General features: G+C 41.9%; 1 protein-coding gene across 1 annotated transcript in view; it reads left to right on the top strand.

Annotated features, from left to right (window-relative positions):
• The first annotated feature begins 39 nt into the window (after nt 1–39).
• Nucleotides 40–20120, top strand: part of LOC116748128 (A-kinase anchor protein 17B) — a 113652-nt gene continuing 93571 nt past the window's right edge. Inside the window, exons 1-2 of the mRNA XM_032620990.1 lie at nt 40–124; nt 1921–1996. The gene's annotated coding sequence lies outside the window, so the exon portion shown is untranslated. The remainder of the gene's footprint in view (nt 125–1920; nt 1997–20120) is intronic.

Below are 20120 nucleotides of genomic sequence, written 5' to 3'. Positions count from 1 at the left end.
CGGACCCGCGGCCCGGAAGGGAAGACGGTCCGCGCCCCGGCCGAGCCGGCCTGGGGCCGGGGCGGGGTTGAGGATGCCAGCTCGGGGCTGAGGCCGCGCCGGTTTAATGTCTGCTCTTCGGCCGGTAGGTTTCTGTTTGCAGTTGAGAAGGAGTCACCGCGTTCTCTCAAGGCCCAGCCCGCTCCACTTCTTGCGTCCTGAATATTCAGTGCCCCCTCCACCGCCTTTTTTCCTTTCCACGTTCCACCTCGCCCCCTTCCTCCCCTCGCCTCTGTTCTTATCCCTCCGACCTTTTTTCTGCCCCAGGAAAAAGCCTTACGGATTTCCCAGTGCAGAAGGAAAAAAACCTTCTTTAACATACACACGATATCAGACACTTGAATTAGGCTTTTCATACATTTACTCCTTTAATCCTCAAAACAGCCCTTAGTAGGTGTGTCCTCATTTATTGCTCTCAGTTGGAGAGGCTGTAGGTGTGGTGGTTAGGGCCTGGACTCCAACATGCGTTAGAATCTTGGCTCTGCAGTTTACCAGCTGTGTGACCTTGAGGAAGTCACTCAACCTCTCTGTGCCACAGTTGCTTCATCTATAATTTCTTCCTCTAGGGGTTGTTGTAAGTATTAAATGAAAAATGATGCAGGTAACACTACAGATGTGCTAGCCATGATTAGATGTTATTTTACAGAAGAGGAGACCAAGACAGGGAGATTGACTTGCTCTAGGCATAGCTGCTAGACGCCATCAGGATTCAAATCTAGGTCGATTTTATGCCAACATCCACTACCAGCTACACTAACACGTCCACGGCGACTGTAGAGTGTCTCTCAACCATTTTCAGTGGTTCTGCGAGCTAAGGGGACAACAGAGGCAAAGAAGGGTTAGGAGTGACTTGGCCAGAATCTAAGAAGGATTTTGATAAGTTAAAAAATTCCAAACTTCTCCCTGTTTTCTCTACTTAAAAAGCCATATCTGTAATAATAGTGAAAAGGCAGTCTAGCAGTCCATTAGTAGAAGACATCCCAGGTACACAGTTGCTTTTAGGCTTGTATAGTTACTTTCTACATTTACTAACACACGTGATGATAAAGGATCCTTTTCTAAACGGCATTGCAGGGTCTAGATCAAGAGGACTTGTTCTACCTATTTATGAAACAAACAGGCAGAGAATATACTTGTGGTTGCCAAGGGGTATGGGGAGTGGGGGAGGGATGGGTTTGGGAGACTGGGATTGGCAGATGCAAACTGGTATATATAGAATGGATAAACAATAAGTTCCTACTGTATAGCACAGGGGACTATATTCAGTATCCTGTGATAAACCATAATGGAAAAGAATATGAAAAAGAATGTATATATGTATATAACTGAATCACTTTGCTGTATAGCAGAAATTAACAGAACATTGTAAACCAACTATACTTCAATAAAATAAAAAAGAAATGGAAAAAGAGGACTTGTTCTAGTTACAGAAGCCTTGCTCTGCTCTCACCCACTGGGGATGCTTATTTTTCTTGTTTTGTGAATTCGCCTGTCTTGCTGTAAGCTAATTTCATGGCTGTGGGAGGTTGGAGAAAGTAGGTTGATGACTCTAAAGACCACTGCACCAGCAGGGAAGCCCGACACTGGACTTTAAGAGGGTTCGAATTAGAATGTGGGGACTACAGTAAGGGAACCTTCAGTTACCAGTTCTGTCCTAAAGCACTCTGTTGGACAACAGGACTAGATCCTAAAGGTCCTTCAGGGAGCTCTGCCCTGGGAATGGAACAGTTGATGCAATAACCCCATTGTATGGAGATTGACTCAACTGGGTTGTATTGGTTTTGTTTGGTTTGAAGGCAACTTGCGTAAGCCTTCAATTGCATCCACCTTGGGAACCAGGTATACCCTTTTCTTTAGCACTGCTGTTCTTTTTGTCTTCAGCAGGAATAAGATGTTCAAGTGAGCCAGAGGCAGGAAGAACCAGTTTAGTCTTCACAGCTGTGGGCCAGGAGAGATCGTGAGTTGATGGTATATTTTAACCTCGAAAGTAATTTTTCACAACAGGAACCTTGCACAGTAAAATGAGTAACAGCAAAGTATTTATTTGCTGCCTTCTGTCTTTTCATGATAATGTGCTAACGTAACGAGGTTTGTTCATATTTTACTCAGCCAGAGTCTCGTTCATTTGCTAAGCATTGGGAATATTATGTAGATTGATCTTAAACATAAATCAGTCCTTGAGGGTGTCCTATATTTGGATTATGATTTGTAGACTCAAGCTAATCTCATTGCCTCTTTTTCATACTTGTTGAAAAGTCTGTGAAGGACACAGTAAGTTAAGGATCTCCAACTTTGGAAAAGGCACACGATGTGAAACTGGACTGCTGTGTTAGAAATAAATTTATGATAACTAAAAAAAAGAAAACAGAAAAACAGGAAAGAGGCAGTAAGTAAAGTAATCTTAGAAGTAGTATTGTAATATGAGGAAAAAGGGTGGCTGGCTGATTCAGGCCAGTAGGCAGCCTCCTGTCATCCTCATCAGGCCTTGGGAGATGCTCACAGTTTTTGATTCTCCAACTCTCACTTTTTGCTTCTCTTCTCACTGAGTTAAATCTTCTGTTAGTACATTACCTTAGTTTAACTTGCTGATGTTTCTAAGATTATAGTTTATCTTGCTATATTTATTCCAATGTTGGTTGATTCCTGCTCTCTTAATTTGTATTTTATTCTTTAACCTTATGGAATTTTGTAAATTGCAAAAGTAGAATATACCTGTCATACCAAGAAAAACAGTATAGAAGTGTATTAAAGAAAATTAAGTCCCCCTGCGCATCCTCTGAGGTAACGTTAGAGCAACCAACCTTAAGAGCTTGGGGTGTGTGTGTGTGTGTGTGTGTGTGTGTGTGTGTGTGTGTGCCTACATCTTTCCTGCAGTCAAATGCTCTTCCACTGAACTATACCCCGTCTGCTGTGTGCATCTTTCCTCATCTTTTTTTTTAATGCTCAGACAAATATTCATTTGTATGGATTTTCCCCCTCTCTCCCTCCCTTCCTCTCTTCTAAAGAAAAAAGATAATTCCATTGGAAGGATATAAAAAAACCCTGATAATCAGATTATCTCTAGGGAAGAAAACTGGGAGAGGTAGGAACAGAGGTGGAAGGGAGATTGACTTTTGACTGTGTGCCCTTTTGTACTGTTTGCTTTTTCCCCTCTTTTCTTTTTACCACGGGTATGTATTAGCCAGTAAAAAAAAAAAAAAATCTCTCCGCCATCATCAATTTTCCCTGAAACATTCCCATTAGCTGCAGTGTTTCTGGTGATATTTGCCTTGCCATGAGGGAGGTGTTGGTTTTGAAATGTTGAACAACTCTTGGTGCAGTTCTGAATGAAACAAAATACAAACTGCTTTCTGTTTACATGGTAATTGCATTCTTGGGAAATTCTGTGTACATAAACACTGTGAGAAAAATGTTTTGTATTTTAGAGTTAAGCAGAGTTAAGTTTTCAACTCTGATAATTAGAAACAGCTTTTCCACCTACATGGATGCCTGGTGGGATCTTTGAAAGCCATGAAGGATGCAGGACAGTCTGGTGCATTGCAGATATGCAACATCCTTGCCCTCCCCATTAAATGCCAGTAGGGTACCCCAATCACTCTGGCTCCCCTCTCCCCAGTGTCCAAAATGCCCTCTAGGAGACAGTGCCATTCCTTTTGAGAACCACTGTTCTAGCTGCTCTCTCTGGAAATTTCTTTCCTCAGATATTTGCAGAGCTGGTTCCTTGTTATCTCCTGTTAGAGGGCTCGCCTGACCACCCAGTCTACACAGCCCCCATTCACTCTGCCACATCGCCCCATTTCAATTCTCTGTACAGCATTTATCCCTATCTGCTCTTTTTCTTTTCTTGGTTTATTGTCTGTTTCCAGCTACCAGAACGTAAGCTCCATGAGGGAAGGGATGTTGTCTCTTGTTCACAGCTGTGTCCCCTGTGCCTGGAACACTGGCTGGCACATAGTTAGTGCTCAGTAAACATAAGTTAGATGAATGAAGGATGGAAGGAAGGAAGGAAGAAAGAAAGGAAAGAAGGAAATCTTCTTCAGTTCTACAAGTTGGAAAAGATTAGCAGAACATAATGTCTTCACGAAATTATTTAGGTCAAAATTATTTATTTAGGTCATATATAATTATTTATTTAGGTCATATATGATAAATAGCAAAAGATTAACTGGATTCACAAGATGGGTAGATTTATCAATTCCCAGTGAATAATATAAGCTTTGTCAGAAATTGGATGCTTGCCATTTTAAATTTCCAGCCACATCTGTAATTCTAAAGTGAACTGTGATACTTGACAGAGACTCCTTGTCCCCAGTCATCATTTTCACCATGTCCTGAGCAGCAGTTTTGGCAAGTGTGTCAACAATGACTTCAGCAGCTCTGACCTTTACAGTTAAATATAACACTATAAAGTGTGGCTTCCATAGCTTTTGCATTTCTCTCCCTTGGCACACTGTATTTAACTTTAAGCAATGCTTGAATTTCCTTCCATTCTGCTTCAAAATTTTTGATGATGTTGAGGCAGGAAGGGTTCATATCAAAATGTGTGAGCCTTTTCCTTCTCTCATTCTCTCACTCATTTATTCATTCCACAAATGTTTATTGAATACTTACTCTGTATCGGGAACTATGTTGGGGATACATATATCACATAATGGAATTTAATTTGCTCCCATTACCAGGCTATGGTAACCCAAATTACAATGGTTTTTTATGGTAGTCACCTAATACTTTTAGTTTCTTTGCAGCTGGTATTTTTAAAGCACTAAGGGATGGTCCAGGTGATGAAATGATACACCTTTAATATCTATCTGAAGACCTAGGGCTAAACTCATCACATTGTTTTTTTATTTTGGCCACGTGGCATGTGGGGTCTTAGTTCCCTGACCAGGGATCGAACCCGTGCCCCCTGCAGTGGAAGCGTGGAGCCCTAACCACTGGACTTCCAGGGAATTCCCTAAACTCATCACATTTTAATCACCAGCTCCACCTCTACACTTTTTGCCATTTATGTACAGTAAAATTACCTTGTTTCGGTGTAGAGTTAGTTATATGAGTTTTAACACATGTATAGATCTGTGTGCCCACCCTCACAATCAGGATACAGAACTGCTCCATCAGCCCCCAGAATGCTCCTGTGTTGCCCCTTTATGATCAAGGTCACCCCCAGCCCCGGGCAGCCACTGATCTGTTCTGTCCCTATAGTTTTGCCCTTCGAGAATGTCATACAAATGGAAACATACAGCATGTAACCTTTTGAGACCGGCTTCTTTCACTCAGCACGATGCCTTTGAGATTCACCCACGTTGTTGTGTTCATCCTAGTTTCTTCCTTTTTATTGCTGACTCATATTCCATTGTGTGGATGTACCACAATTTGGTCACCCACTTATCCATTGGTAGACATTTGGGCTGATTCCAGTTTTTGGCTATTATGAATAAAGCTGCTATGAACATTTGTGTACAGGTGCTTGCATGAAGACATCTCCTTTTATCACATGAAAGGTAACATTCTATAGATATAACTTCGGTACTTTGCTTTTTTCACTGTATACTATATCCTAGGGGTTACTCCAACTCAGTTCATAGGTATTGTTGTCGCTCTTATTTATAACCACATAGTATTCTGTTGTATGGATGTACCATAGTTTATTTAGCCGTGCTCCTAGGAATGAACATTTAGGTGGTTTCCAATATTTTGCAATTATAAACAGTGTTACAATGAACAACCTCTTGCATGTGTATTTTTGTATTGTTGGGGGTTTATTTTCATCCACTGTTAAACTTTAAAATCCCATTTGTAAACGCTGACCCATGGTGAGTCCAATGGAAAACAAAACAGAAAAGAATGAAGCACAGGCCTAATTCCTAGTAAATTATACGCGCCTTTACATAATTCCTGTACTAAAGGTTTGTCAGCTTCTGGAAATCATGTGTGGATGTGTAAATGAAAAAAATGCATTGATGTACATGGACCTTCAGGATACAGGGCCCCATACTGCTGCTCCACATTGTGAAGTGCTCTGCAAAATGGCAGTGGTCACTGGCAGTGGACAGATTGAGGAAACAGGAGGCCAGGGTGCTGGGTGGTTGACCGTGTGAATGTCGAAATCACTGAGAATGATGAGAGAAGTTGGGACAGAGGACAGACAGTCAAGAACTAAAGCCTTTATGAATGAGGGCAGTGACCAGGAAGGTGACAGAAGACTACCAGCAGGACGGGGAGAGGGTGAAATAACAGGATGGTGTGAGTCAAGGAGGAGCCAGAGACTTCTCAAGAGTGGGCGGGAACGAAGATCAGGAAGTGGCCTTGGGGAGCAAGGAGAGCTCCAGCTCCACCCGTTGGCACTCTCTAAGGTATTTAGCTGTGGGGAGATGAGAGAAGAAACAGCCTGCACTTTAGAGGGGTCAGCAGACAGCCAAGGTTTCAGTTACAGCAGGATGTGGAGGGAACATCCCGAGGAGAGGCTCAAGGCCACTGGGATTTAGCCCATCACAGACGGGAAGTTCTAACCTTAATCCAACCTGAACACTAATTTAACCCTCACCCTCACCCTAACCTGCTGGTAAGGTCCAGCTGTTGTCGTGGAAAGTGTTCCTTCTAGATCAGCTGGTGTTGGCAGCAGCGAGGAAAGTAGCAGCAGCTATTTTGCATATAATTTGCATGAGGTTTGTTGCATTTTGAAGACGGCCAAGGGAAAAGCTGACTGACTATAATCAGCCAGATTTCCCAGGACAAGTAGTACCTTGGTGGGAGTCCCTGCTATCTATTCCTTAGCTTTGCGGATCCAGAAATTCAGCGTTGTCAGTGTACCCTGCAATAAGCTGATTCCGGGGACTGAGTCTTGATAATTACTGGGCACTCCTTCTCAGTCTCTTTTGCTGGTTCTTCTTCATCTCCACAACCTCTAAATATTGGAGTGCTTCAGGCTCAGTCCTTGAGCCTCCTCTCTGTTTAAACTGATTTCCATGGTGATCTCATCTAGTCTTGTGGCTTTAAATACCATCTATGTCCTGATGACTCTCAAATATGTATCTCCAGCTTGTAATCCTCCCCTGAACTCCAGATTCTCATCCCCAGGTTCCTCCTTAATAGCTCCACTTGGACATCTAATGGGCATCTCAAGCCTAATGTGTCTCAAACCAAACCCCTGGTCTTCCCCACCAAAGCTGCCCCTCCCCTTGTCTTCCCCATGTCAGGAAATGAAACTTTTTTTTTTTTTTGGTAACTCAGGCCAAAAATCTTGTAGTTGTGCCTGGCACTCATTTTTCCCTTTAAAATTTATTCTCTCTCCCTTACATTATTGGAATTTCCTCCTAACAGGCCTTTCTATTCCCACCACTGCCCCCTTCTCTGCTTTCTTTTTCTCTACAGAATTTATCACTATCTGACATACTATGTGTTTTCCCTAAAACCCTATCTTCCTTTAGCCCACTAGAATGTAAACTCCGTGAGGGCAGGGGTTTTGTCTATTTTGTATACTTCTATATTTCTGGCTCTTAGAACGGTGCCATGACACATAGGCTAGTAGGCACTCACTAAATATTTGTTTAATATATGAATGAATGAATGAACCGAGTCATATGATACTGATACATGCATCAGAATGTTTCTTAATTGACTGTGAGAAGTATGACTGCTAAGCAGACCTGAATACTCACATTAGATATTCAAGGCACCCTCTTCCCTTTAGGGGAGTATTAATGGGCTATCATACTAGAATGAGAAGTTAGGGGAATATTTGGATAGATACTCTTTACAGGTAAATGTGATCAACCCATCTTCGTTGTAGGAATATGCCTTCCTATAAGACCATAATATTCATGGAAGTTGCTTTGGAATCACCCCTGCATTGGGCTCTTTGGCTCTCTTTTTTCTGCTTTTCATGTAGAAGAAACAAGGATAACTTCTAAATTTTTGACTTGAGTAAATGGGTGGATGGTGATGCAATTAACAGAGATATGGAAGGACATCATGAGAATAATTTAGACTAGAAGTGACGTATAAGGATAAAGTATGAAGGGTGTTAAAACTGTAGTAAATCCAACTTGAGGCCTTGTTTCAAGTATTCAAGCTGTTACACCAAAAGCAAAGTTCTATCATGGAAGAGATTGTACACCAATATCCATGTGCTTATCTGTATTTCCCCTTGGCTTTCTTTTTAGCCAAGTGGGGTCATGTGGTTTTGTTCTGGCCAATGGAATGTGGATGGGATTGATAACTGCCACTTCCAGGCCTGGCCCATCCAATAGCCTTCATAATTTTTCATGCTGAAACTCTCTGCTGTTGCCACAGCTGGAAGCAAAGGACTTGAGATGGCAGAGCACAATGCAAGGAACCTGGATCCCTGAGTTCATCACTTAGAGGAAACCTATCTAGGAGAGTTGTTTGACAGGAACCATCTCATAGGACTTTGTGTGAGTGAGAAATAAATCTTTGTGTAAAGTCAGTGAAATTTCAGCGTTTGTTTGTTACCACAGCAGAGTCTAATCTACCCTGACTAACACATCTATCTACACACTATTATCCACAGGAAAGCTCTCTCTACCTGAGCTACACATGGAGATTCAAGAAAAGCACTTAATGCTTGTCAGTTATGTTAAGGATTTTCTTCCTCAGCTTTATGAAGAGATGGGCAATGACTATAAATGACTACTTTTGCTCGAGAAAGTCACTGACTTTCATAAGGAAAAGTCATCACTTGACTATTTGAGTTTCAAGAAAAATCTGAGGCTTCCCTGGCGGTGCAGTGGTTGAGAGTCCGCCTGCCGATGCAGGGGACATGGGTTCGTGCCCCGGTCTGGGAAGATCCCACATGCTGCAGAGCGGCTGGGCCCGTGAGCCATGGCCGCTGAGCCTGCGCGTCCGGGGCCTGTGCTCCACAACGGGAGAGGCCCCAACAGTGAGTGGCCTGCATACCGCCAAAAAAAAAAAAAAAAAAAAAAAAAAAACCAAGAAAAATCTATGTCTTTCTGGGGAGAAAACCTTCAATTTGAATGATCATAAGCGTAGCTAGGATTGACTTTGAACAACCCAAATTTATGCTTTTATGACAAGCTTCATCATTGTAGTACCATGCAAGAGAAACTGAATGCAATGATCACAAAAACTGTAGCTGTAGCACATATACTTTGATGGAGATTGTGAGTTTGGGGTATTAAATGATTTTCATTGTCTAGATTACCTAGTTGTGAATTCAACTGAAGAACTTGCTGAAAACATTTTCATCATAATGAAGAGACTCTTGAAATGCTTGATTAAGTGTCTTCTGCAGAATTTCTCAAAGTGATGCCAGTGGTGAGTGGCTAATTGTGCTAATTTGGATCCTCCAGGAAGCAGATGCTAATATGGAGTTAAGAATACAAGATGTTGGGCTTCCCTGGTGGCGCAGTGGTTGAGAGTCCGCCTGCCGATGCAGGGGACACGGGTTCGTGCCCCGGTCTGGGAAGATCCCACATGCTGCAGAGCGGCTGGGCCCGTGAGCCATGGCCGCTGAGCCTGCGCGTCCGGGGCCTGTGCTCCGCAGCGGGAGAGGCCACAACAGTGAGAGGCCCGCATACCGCAAAAAAAAAAAAAAAAAAAAAAGAATACAAGATGTTGACTGGGGATAATGCCTGTGAAAGCTAAAAGGGCAGGGAGCAAGAAGACTGGGCAAGGAAAACCCTTAGACCATAATGCAGATCTGACACATGTGAAGGTGTTGGGGGAGGAAGGGGAATTGGGCAGAGATGACTTAGACTGCAAGGCAGATGTGACAAAGTCTTGATCAACCCAATGGAGAGTTCTGGAGGAAAGACGGCCTGTTAGAAGAATCCAAAGTTGGACAGAAATGGCCAGGCCCTAGTATTGCCACCATGCTCCGTCATTGGCTGTAATCTTCCAAGGGAAAGCATGGTCTTGTCAAGAATGCTGCAGCTGATCTTGGAAGGTGCTGCAGCTGGAGGCTGTCAGCTAACTTCACTCCTTACAGATATATGGCAAATTCTTTCCTGAAGAGTGATCTAAGCCATGCACCTCCATGCCTGCCCAGTTTTCCCTTTGTGTTGCCTGGATTTTCTTCTCCAAAACTGCACAATTTTCCTGTGAGCCGCTCTTTCTATGGGAAACATAGTAGAGGTGGTTAATGGGAAGAATTACACCCTGCTGCAGTTGGTCTCAGGGCTTCCACTGGTTGTCATCTTCTGTGGAAGTCCCCAATTCTGATGATAGTGGGTATATCCATTTCTCCTTTCAGTTTTGTCAGTTTTTGCCTCACCTATTTTGATGCTCTGTTGTTAGGTCCATATACATTTAGGATTGTTATCTCTTCTTGAGAATTGACCACTTTATCATTATGTAATGCTCCTCTTTATGCTTGATAGTATTCCTTGTTCTGAAAGCTACTTTGATAGAAATGTAGCAACTTCAGCTTTCTTTTGGCTAGTGTTTTCTTGGTATATTTGTGTCTATTCTTTTTATTTTATTATTTATTTTTTTAAATTTTATTTTATTTTATTTGTTTATTATTTTTGGCTGCGTTGGGTCTTCGTTGCTGTACGCAGGCTTTCTCTAGTTGTGATGAGCGGGGGCTACTCTTCTTTGGGGTGCGTGGGCTTCTCATTGCGGTGTCTTCTCTTGTTGTGGAGCACGGGCTCTAGGCACGCGGGCTTCAGTAGTTGTGGCTCACAGGCTCTAGAGTGCAGGCTCAACAGTTGTGGTACACGGGCTTAGTTGCTCCATGGCATGTGGGTTCTTCCCGGACCAGGCTTGAACCTGTGTTCCCTGCATTGACAGGCGGATTCTTAACCATTGCGCCACCAGGGAAGTTCCTATCCTTTTTATTTTTGACTTACCTGTCTTTATATTTAAAGTGGGTTCCTTATAGACAACATATAGTGGGTCTTGTTTTTTTATCCACTCCAACAATTTCTGTCTTTTAATTGGTGCAGTTAGACCATTCACATTTAAAGTGATTATTGATGTAGTTAGATTAATATCTACCATCTTTGTCAGTGTTTTCTATTTGTTGCATTTGTTCTCTGTTTCCTCACCGCCCTCTTTTTCTGTCTTCTGTGATTTTAATTGAGCTTTTTATATGATTCCATTTTATTTCCTCTCTTAGTATGCCAATTCTTTTCTTTTCTTTTTGTGTTTCTTTATCTATTTTTCCTGTTAGTGTACCAATTATAATTGTTGCCCTAGAGTTTATAATATACATTTTTAAAAACTTACTCTTTTTTAAAAACATATTTATTTATTTATTTGGCCGTGCTGGGTCTTAGTTGTGGCATGCGGGATCTTCGTTGCTGCATGTGGGATCTTTGCTGCAGCATGCGGGATCTTTAGTTGCAGCATGCAGGATCTTTAGTTGCGGCATGCGGGATCTAGTTCCCTGACCAGGAGTTGAACCTGGGCCCCCTTTAACCTCTGGACCACCAGGGAATTCCCTATAATATACATTTTTAAGTAATCTAAGTCCGCCTTCAAATAATACCATACTGCTTCATGTGTAGTACAAGTTCCTTATAACAGAGTATTTTTGATTCCTACATCCCATCCCTCTGGCCTCCAGAGTGCACTGCTAGCAGCTTATAGTTCAGTGGGACTCTTGCTGTGCCCCTAGTAAGAGTGTGCCCTCTTTGAGGACAAGTACCTCTTACACTGCAGAGCTCAAAATTATGGGGGACTGAAAGTACAATGTCTCCCTACTAGTGAGTTATTGGGAATGACTGTGTATGTGGTGACTTCTGCTTCCACTCCTTGGTTCCTGCACCCATGTGCTTCTCCTCTGGGGGAGATGGTGCCATATAGCGGTCTCTGATTTAGCATTTACTTTGTATCCTGGAGGATGGTACCACATCCTTGCAGAGTATTGCTTCTGAGCTGGTGCTTCAGCTGCACCTTCAACAGGCCATTCCATTGCTTTATCAGGTCAGCTACTTCTGAATGGTGTGGAAGGTAACATGCCAGGGGGTCCTGTGGTCACAAGCGCACTCCCACACTTCCTTTGAAGCAAGTCCCTGGTCAGCTGCAATGCTGTGTCAGATTCCATGGTGTGCACAGTCAGGCACTCCTTAGGTCCCTGGATGCTGTGGTGCTGGCTGAGTTTCTGTGGGCAGGAAAGTCAAAACCACACCCAGAATAAATGTCCATTTCCATGAGAGTGAATTTCTGGTCCTTCCTGGACGGAAGAGGCCCTGTCATCCCAATTGCTAGTTATGAGACCAGTCCCGTGTTTGCCCCTCCTACTGTCCGCCCTGGCCTGCATGTGGCCTGCACATGAACTTCTCAGTGATGCTGGCGCCCTCTCACCAGCACATTCCTCATGGCCTTGGTGAACGGTGTGTTCCCTGAGCCCTCACGTGCAACATAATCCTCCAGTGGATCTTCTGGCCTCACATAACATATCCACTCCCAGGGTCCACTCTGAGCCTTCTAAGCCGCTGTCTGTCATGGCAGTTCAGGCGTTTCTACCCAAAGTTAATATCAACCAACATGTTTTCCATGCTTCTAGGATCCAACCTTCTAAGTGTGTTCGTATCGTTATACAGGGTCCTTGCCAGGGTGTTAAATCCTGTATCCCAGGAGAATACGCCTATATTTACAAATTATCTTTTATCCAAATTTGTGTTCTACCTCCCTATTTATTACCTGGAACCCCTTCCTAGAGAGATACTTTAGATCTCTGCGTATTCAATGTCTAGCAGTCCTCTAAATGTCTCCCCTTTCCCCAGCATACACTCACCTAAGTAAATGGCCGTAGATCCCTTTAGGGAAGGACTGGAACTATTATTATGGTCTGTAGTTACCATGGTGATGCAGTGTCCTTCCTCCTGGGGACCTAGCCACTTCTTTAGTCAGTGGGTTCTGGGTCTGAAAACTGACTCAGGTCCAGGGCAGAGCATCATGGCTTTTCTGGGGGGTGTCAACCCTCAGCCTCTTTTCTATTGCTGCTTTTTAAAAATTATATAATTAAACAACATCCTTATTGGTTGTCCGTCTATTTGCCCCTAGGGGCGCCATACTCTATTAATCCTCTTGACTCCCTGCGGGTCAAACTCTCTTGGCTGCCCCTCTGACATTGCCAGTCATTATAGTTATTGTGACCTCCCGGCTTTGGGCAGTTAAACACAGCCAAAGCTGCGGTCCTTATTACTTTGGCCTCTATTAATGAACCCAACTCTGTGATTGCCTCTCCTAGCATCTCCCCTGGCCTGCAAAGAAGAGCCACCACAGAACTTCTTGGTGATGCTGGCCTCCCTCTCACCAGCGCATTCCTCTTGGCTTTGGTCAGTGGTGTGTCTCCTGAGTCCTCCCATGCCTCATTACTCTCTGGTGGGTTTTCTGGCCTCAGGTAACATATCCGCTCCAGCATGCTTACTTCTTTGAACCTTTGAATTCCTTTCTTGACCACCTACTGTGGCAATTCAGGCATTTTAACCTCGCTCAGTGTGGTTTATCACTTTCTCCAGGCTTCTACGAGCCACCATAACAGTGGGTTTGTACCTACCCCTAGGGTCCTTGCCAAGGTGTTAAGACCTGTATCCTGAGAGTGATCCCAAGTCAGTAAACCCTCCCTTATCCAGTCTTAAGTTCTGGACCCAGAACTTGAAACACCCTTGAAATCCGATCCGTGGGATCTCTCTGGCTCCTTCCAGCATATGTCGGCAAGGTCTGGCAGCCCTTTTGGTGTATATAGACCCTTTTCTTTCTTACCAAGTCCAGTACATCCCTGACTGGGTTATACCCTAGTTATTGGCCTGATAACCAGGAGAAGAGGTGAAGGCAGATCTTGTGCCTTATAGGGGAGAGGGCTTTTTACCGTCTTCCCTAAAGAAGTGGGGTAAATGCTAGCCCTTAATACGGAGGAATGGGTTACCTCTGCACGCTCTGAGGATTCAGAGCAGTCTGGGGAGCCAGAAATCTTTGGAGGCATCTACTTAGATGTTCTCATGCCATTTGTCAGGATCCTGGGTTTTCCCAACTAGAGCCCTGACCTTGGCATAACAGATCTGCTTTGGATAAGCATTCAGTCATCTTTGAAGCTTGGTGACTCTAATTATTAAGTTCTAAGTTTGGTCTTTAGATTTTTCTGCTCGCTCATTGAAGAAGATAAGGACCTCTTTGTGAGCTACCAAAGAGGCACCCTGGCTTTTACACTTAGTTTTCTGATGTTAGTTGCCCTCAGCAGTTCTATTATTCCTCCATAGGGTTTCAATGCAATTTAACAAGAGCCAGCCAATTCCACTGTCCTTGTAAGCAGTGTTATCCACATCTTCTTTTCATTGCATCTGCCAGAACATTTTCTTTCACCAGAGCATTCTCCCAACTCACTACCAGTGAAAGTTTTAGCAGCTGGGCCTTGGCCCACATACCACTTGCGATGACGTTCTCATTTCATTTCATGTAGTAAATGATCCAGTCCCAAAGCCCCACCTTACCTCTGCTTTCTCAGACCAATCCTAGTACCAGTTGTTGTCAGTTCAGGTCCTCTGGGAAGCAGATACTGAGACAGAGTTAGGAGTGCAGGAGGTTTACTGGAGGTACTACCTGTGAAATACAAAGCAGGAGGAAGCAAGATTGGGCAGGAAGTGCCTCAGACCGTGATGCAGACCTGACACTTGTCAACAGAGAGAGGCTAGGCAGGAGAATTAAGAAGGGTGAGTCTCAGATGACAATGCAGATCTGACAAAGTCTAATCTCAAAATGTGAGAATGCTCCAGGACTCAGTCCTTGGTCCACATCTGTTCACCAGCTTTGCTTCCTCCCTTAGTAATCTCTTCCAGTCCCATGGCTTTAAATACCACCTATACTGATGACTCAAAATAAATATCTAGCCCAGACATTCCCCTGAGCTCCAAACTTGTATATTCAACTGACATCTCCACTTGAAGATTTAGTAGATTTCCAGTTCAACGTGTCCAAAATGGAACACTTGATTCTCACCCTGTTCCAATCTATTCTTCCCAAGGTCTTCCTCACCTCAGTAAATAGCTATCACTGTTCACCCAGTTTCCAAGTTAGCCATCTTTGATTGTCTCCTCTGCCTTATTTCCCATGCATATCCATTTTATTAATATGTTCTGCTATCCCTTCTGTTCTTCAGACATGCCAAGTTATTTCCATATGCAGTTCCTTCTGCCAGAAATGATCTTCCTCTGTCTTCACATGGGGATCCTTCTACTTCAGCTCTCAGCTTAAAGATTCTCTCTCCAGAGAGAACTACTACAAACGCTCTCTTATACTCTCTCATAGTGCCCTGTATTTCCTTCATATCACTTTCATTGGTCCCTCTACATTTGTTTGTCTCATGTCTTTCTCCCTCATTAGCACGTAAGCTCCATGATGAGAGGAGCCTGCCCGTTTTGTTCACTACTGTATCCCCAGTAAGTGCCATATAGTAAGTGTGCAATATTTATCAGATGAAGAGATGGATTAAAAATATTTCCAACAACTTGTTGTCTTCTGTCACTGAATAAAATCATTTAAAAAATTGTGGGGCTTCCCTGGTGGCTCAGTGGTTAAGAATCCGCCTGCCAATGCAGGGAACACAGGTTCGAGCCCTGGTCCGGGAGGATCCCACATGCCGCAGAGCAACTAAGCCCGTGCGCCACAACTACTGAGCCTGCGAGCCACAACTCCTGAAGCCTGGGCGCTCTAGAGCCCGTGCTCTGCAACAAGAGAAGCCACTGCAATGAGAAGCCTGCGCACCGCAACGAAGAGTAGCTCCCTCTCGCCGCAACTAGAGAAAGCCCTCGCGCGGCAACGAAGACCCAACACAGCCAAAAATCAAATAAATAAAGTTTAAAAAATTGTGGGTTAGGGAAATAAAGAAGTACCCTTAAGGACATCTAGTTCCAGTAATATAGTGGACATGGTCAGTGCTTCCCAACTGCATTAATAATATTAATATTAATATCACTAACACAGCAGCAGTAACAAAGTTCCACAGACTGGGGGCAGACATTTATTGTCCTATAGTCCTAGGGGCTAGAAGTCTGGGATCAGCTGTCAGCAGGGTTGGTTTCTTCTGAGGGCTATGAGAGAGAATCTTTTCCATGCTTCTCTCTCAGCTTCTGGTGGTTTTCCAGCAATCTTCGGTGATCCTTGGCTTGGAGGTGCATTGCTCCAGTCTCTACCTTCACCCTTACATGGCATTTTCCCTCAGTCTCAGTCTCTGTCTATGTGTCCAAATTTTCCCCCTTTTTAAAGGATACCAGTTATGTTGGACTAGGATCCACCCTAATGACCTCAGTTTTAAGTTGATTGCCTCTGTAAAGGCCTTATTTCCAAATAAGGTCACATTCTGAGGTACTGGGGGTTAAGATTTCAACAAACCATTTGAGGGGCTATAATTCAACCTTTAACTCCAACCCTTTTGAGGAGGGGGACAAAAATATGACAATATCGATTTTTATTTTTAAATCAGGAAGTAAGGTATTAATATTTAACATGTGAGTTTACAACATGAGCATGCTGACTTAGTCTTATGTCTGACAATTGGTGTCATAAACAGGATACAAAGTTCGTATCCTGAAACAAGAATGGGAGTTCCACAATACAGAGGGTTTAGCAGTGGTGTCATACTCCTTCTTTTACTTCCTAGTGTATTGCAAGGTTTTGCCATGTGCTGTGTCAAATTAAGTGAATTCATGAATGATATGATGATCTTGTTTTAATTAACCCTTATAAAATGTAAAAGTAGATTAAAATGATTCCTGTAAAAACAAATAAATACCCCTCTGCTCAACCTCCCCACAAACCCAGCCATAGATTAAAAATAACACTAATACTTCCGGCTCAAAGAAGTAGCAAAAAAGAAAAAAAAGGAAAAATAGGGCAAGTAGAAAGCACAAATTAAAGTCATAGAAAGAATTCCAATAAACTAGCAATGACAAGTGTAAACAGATGAAGCTTACAAGTTAAACAATATATACTGACAAATTGTATTTTTAAAGATCCAGCTATGCTGTTTATAAAAGATATATCTAAAATATAAGGACACAAAGTTTGAAAGTAAAAGACAGAAGAAAATATGCCCAGAAATGTATAACCTTTATAACCTTTATAACCAAAAGAAAACTGGTACCATGATTTTTTTAAAAAATTAATTAATTAATTAAATTTTGACTGCGTTGGGTCTTCATTGCTGCGAGGGCTTTCTCTAGTTGCGGTGAGTGGGGGCTACTCTTCTTTGTGGTGCACGGGCTTCTCATTGCGGTGGCTTCTCCTGTTGCAGAACACAGGCTCTAGGTGCGCAGGCTTCAGTAGTTGCGGCACGTGGGATCAGTAGTTGTGGCTCGCGGGTTGTAGAGCTCAGGCTCGGTAGTTGTGGCGCACGGGCTTAGCTGCTCTGCGGCATGTGGGATCTTCCACAACCAGGGCTCAAACCCGTGTCCCCTGCATTGGCAGGTGGATTCTTAAGTACTGTGCCACCAGGGAAGCCCAGTACCATGATGTTAATATCAGACAAAATGAACTTTAAGGTAGAAAACATTAGGCATAAATATGGTCACCACATTATGATGAAAGGAACAATCCATCAGGAAGGTATAAAAATTCTAAACCTGTATGTAATCTAATTATATTATTGTAAAAAAGCAAAAATGGACAAAATTACAAGGAGAAAAGGAGAAATACACACAAATAGGAGAGACTTTAACATACTTCTCTTCATATTTGACAGATTATGCAGACAAAAAATTAGTAGTGTATAAAAGATTTGAAAGCACAATTAAGAGACTTTCTCTACTGGACATATATAGAAACTTACATTTATCACTTAGGTAATACATGTTCTTTTCAAGCACAAATATAACAGTTTAAAAAATTGATCATTAAATTGCAAACTAACAAATACCAAAGAATATTAATCATGGAAATCGTAGTCTTTAATCACAGTGAAATTATATTAGAAATAATAAGCAAGAGGATAATTTTTAAAATAAATTTATTTATGTTTGGCTGCGTTGGGTCTTAGTTGCTGTGCATGGGCTTCTCATTGCGGCGGCTTCTCTTGTTATGGCGCGTGGGCTCTAGGCATGCGGGCTTCAGTAGTTGTGGTGCACGGGCTCAGTAGTTGTGGCTCGCGGGCTCTAGAGCGCAGGCTCAGTAGTTGCGACACACGGGCTTAGTCGCTTCGTGGCATGTTGGATCTTCCTGGACCAGGGCTCGAACCCGTGTCCCCTGCATTGGCAGGTGGATTCTTAACCACTGCATCACCCAGGAAGTCCAATAGGATAATTTTAAAGCTACATATACTTGGATATTTATAATCACATATCACATGGGTCAAAGAAGAAATTGTACTGGAAACTAGAAAATATTTAGAACTGAATGATAATGAAAATACAAAGTATCAGAGCTTGTGAGGGTGCAACTAAGGTGGTCCTGAGGGGAAAATGCATAGCTTTAAGTTCTTGTATTAGCAAAGGTGAAAGGCTAAAAAGTAACTCAAGAAGTTAGAAAGTAAACAAGAAAGTAGAAGGAAAGAATTTCAAAAAGTTAAGAGCAGAAATTAATAAAATAGAACACCAAGCCAAGTCAAGAGGAACAACAGAATAAAACACTAGTTTTTTATATAAATATAAAGATGACATATATGCATGCTGGATATGCCAAGATAGGGCTTGATCTCATGTGCTTAACTGTTAACGTTAACAGATAATTACTCTTGTTAAAGTTTGTATTTCTTCTTGTGTAATTTTATTCTAATAAATGTTATTGATTAAATAGAGAATTAAATGTGACTCAGTCTTTGCAAGTCTATCTTGTAAATGCATTTACAAATCAGAAAAAAATGAACACCTGGTTGTTTCAGAAAGATGAATAAAGCACACAACTCTCTAGCTAGATGAATAAAACAGACAACTCTCTGGAAAAAAGGAGAGAAGGCACAGATCATAAAAATGCAAGAGTTGTAAAGTAACTGACACAGTAGATAGGATATTGAAACAATAATAAGAGAGCTTTATGAACATCTTTATGCCAATACATTTGAAAACTTAAATAAAATGGATAATTTCATATAAAACTACAATTTACCATAGTTGACTCAGGAAGAAATGGGAAAACTGAGCAAACATGATTATTAGTGAGACCGAAACAGTCATTAAAATCTACTAAGGAACCAACAAACAAGCACAATACACAACTCACCACACACCCAGTAAATGGTTGTACGGGTGAGTTCCAACAAACATTCAAGGAGCAGATCATCTCAATACTGTATAAACTGTGGCAGTAAATCCTCTCCAACTCATTTTATAAGGCTAGCATAACCTTGATGCCAAACCAGGCAAGGCTATTGAGAAAGGAAAATTACAGGCTAACTTCATTTATGAATATACATGCAAAAATCCAAAATAAACTACTAGCAATCAGAAACAATAATGTATTAAAAAATACATTATGGCCAAGTTGTGTTTATCTCAGTAATAGAAATGTTTTAAGATAAGAAAAATCTACTAAGTCACCACTATAATAGAATAAAGGAGCAAAACTAGCACTTCTATTCAACCTTGTACTGTGGGTTCCAGTCAGTATAGTAATAAAAAGAAAATAAATGAAAAGTATCAAAGGTGAAACAAAGATTATTAACAGATGACATGATTGTCTATGTAGAAAATACAAGAGAATATGCAAACATTGAAACAAATAAGGTTTGAGGGTATAAGAGCAATATAAAAAAATCAACAGTGCAACAATTAGAGCTTACAGTAGCAACAAAAACTAAAAGACACCCAGGAATAAATCTGATAAAAGATGTGTTAAGGCCTCTATGTAGAAAAGTAGAAATCTTTATTGAATAACATTAAAGAAAACCTAAGGTAATGGAGGGACAAAAATATGTTCATGTATAGGAGAACTTAGTGAGTAATGGTGTCAAGTCTCCCTAAATTCACTTAGAGATTTAATTAAATTCTAATTAAAATTCTAAATAGGAACAAGAATAAAAAAGACAGTATTAAGCAGCATGAAATACCATACCAGATGTCAACACTTCTTATAAGCTATAGTAATTAAGATATAGCAGAGAAAAAGAAATAGATCAGTGGAACACTACAGAGAGACCAGAAACAGACCCACACATAGATGGAAACTTG

Source organism: Phocoena sinus, chromosome X (genome assembly GCF_008692025.1).
Source record: "Phocoena sinus isolate mPhoSin1 chromosome X, mPhoSin1.pri, whole genome shotgun sequence".
Taxonomy (NCBI): domain Eukaryota; kingdom Metazoa; phylum Chordata; class Mammalia; order Artiodactyla; family Phocoenidae; genus Phocoena; species Phocoena sinus.
Note: the sequence above shows the minus strand (reverse complement) of the source record. Positions and strands in the feature narration are given on the sequence as shown.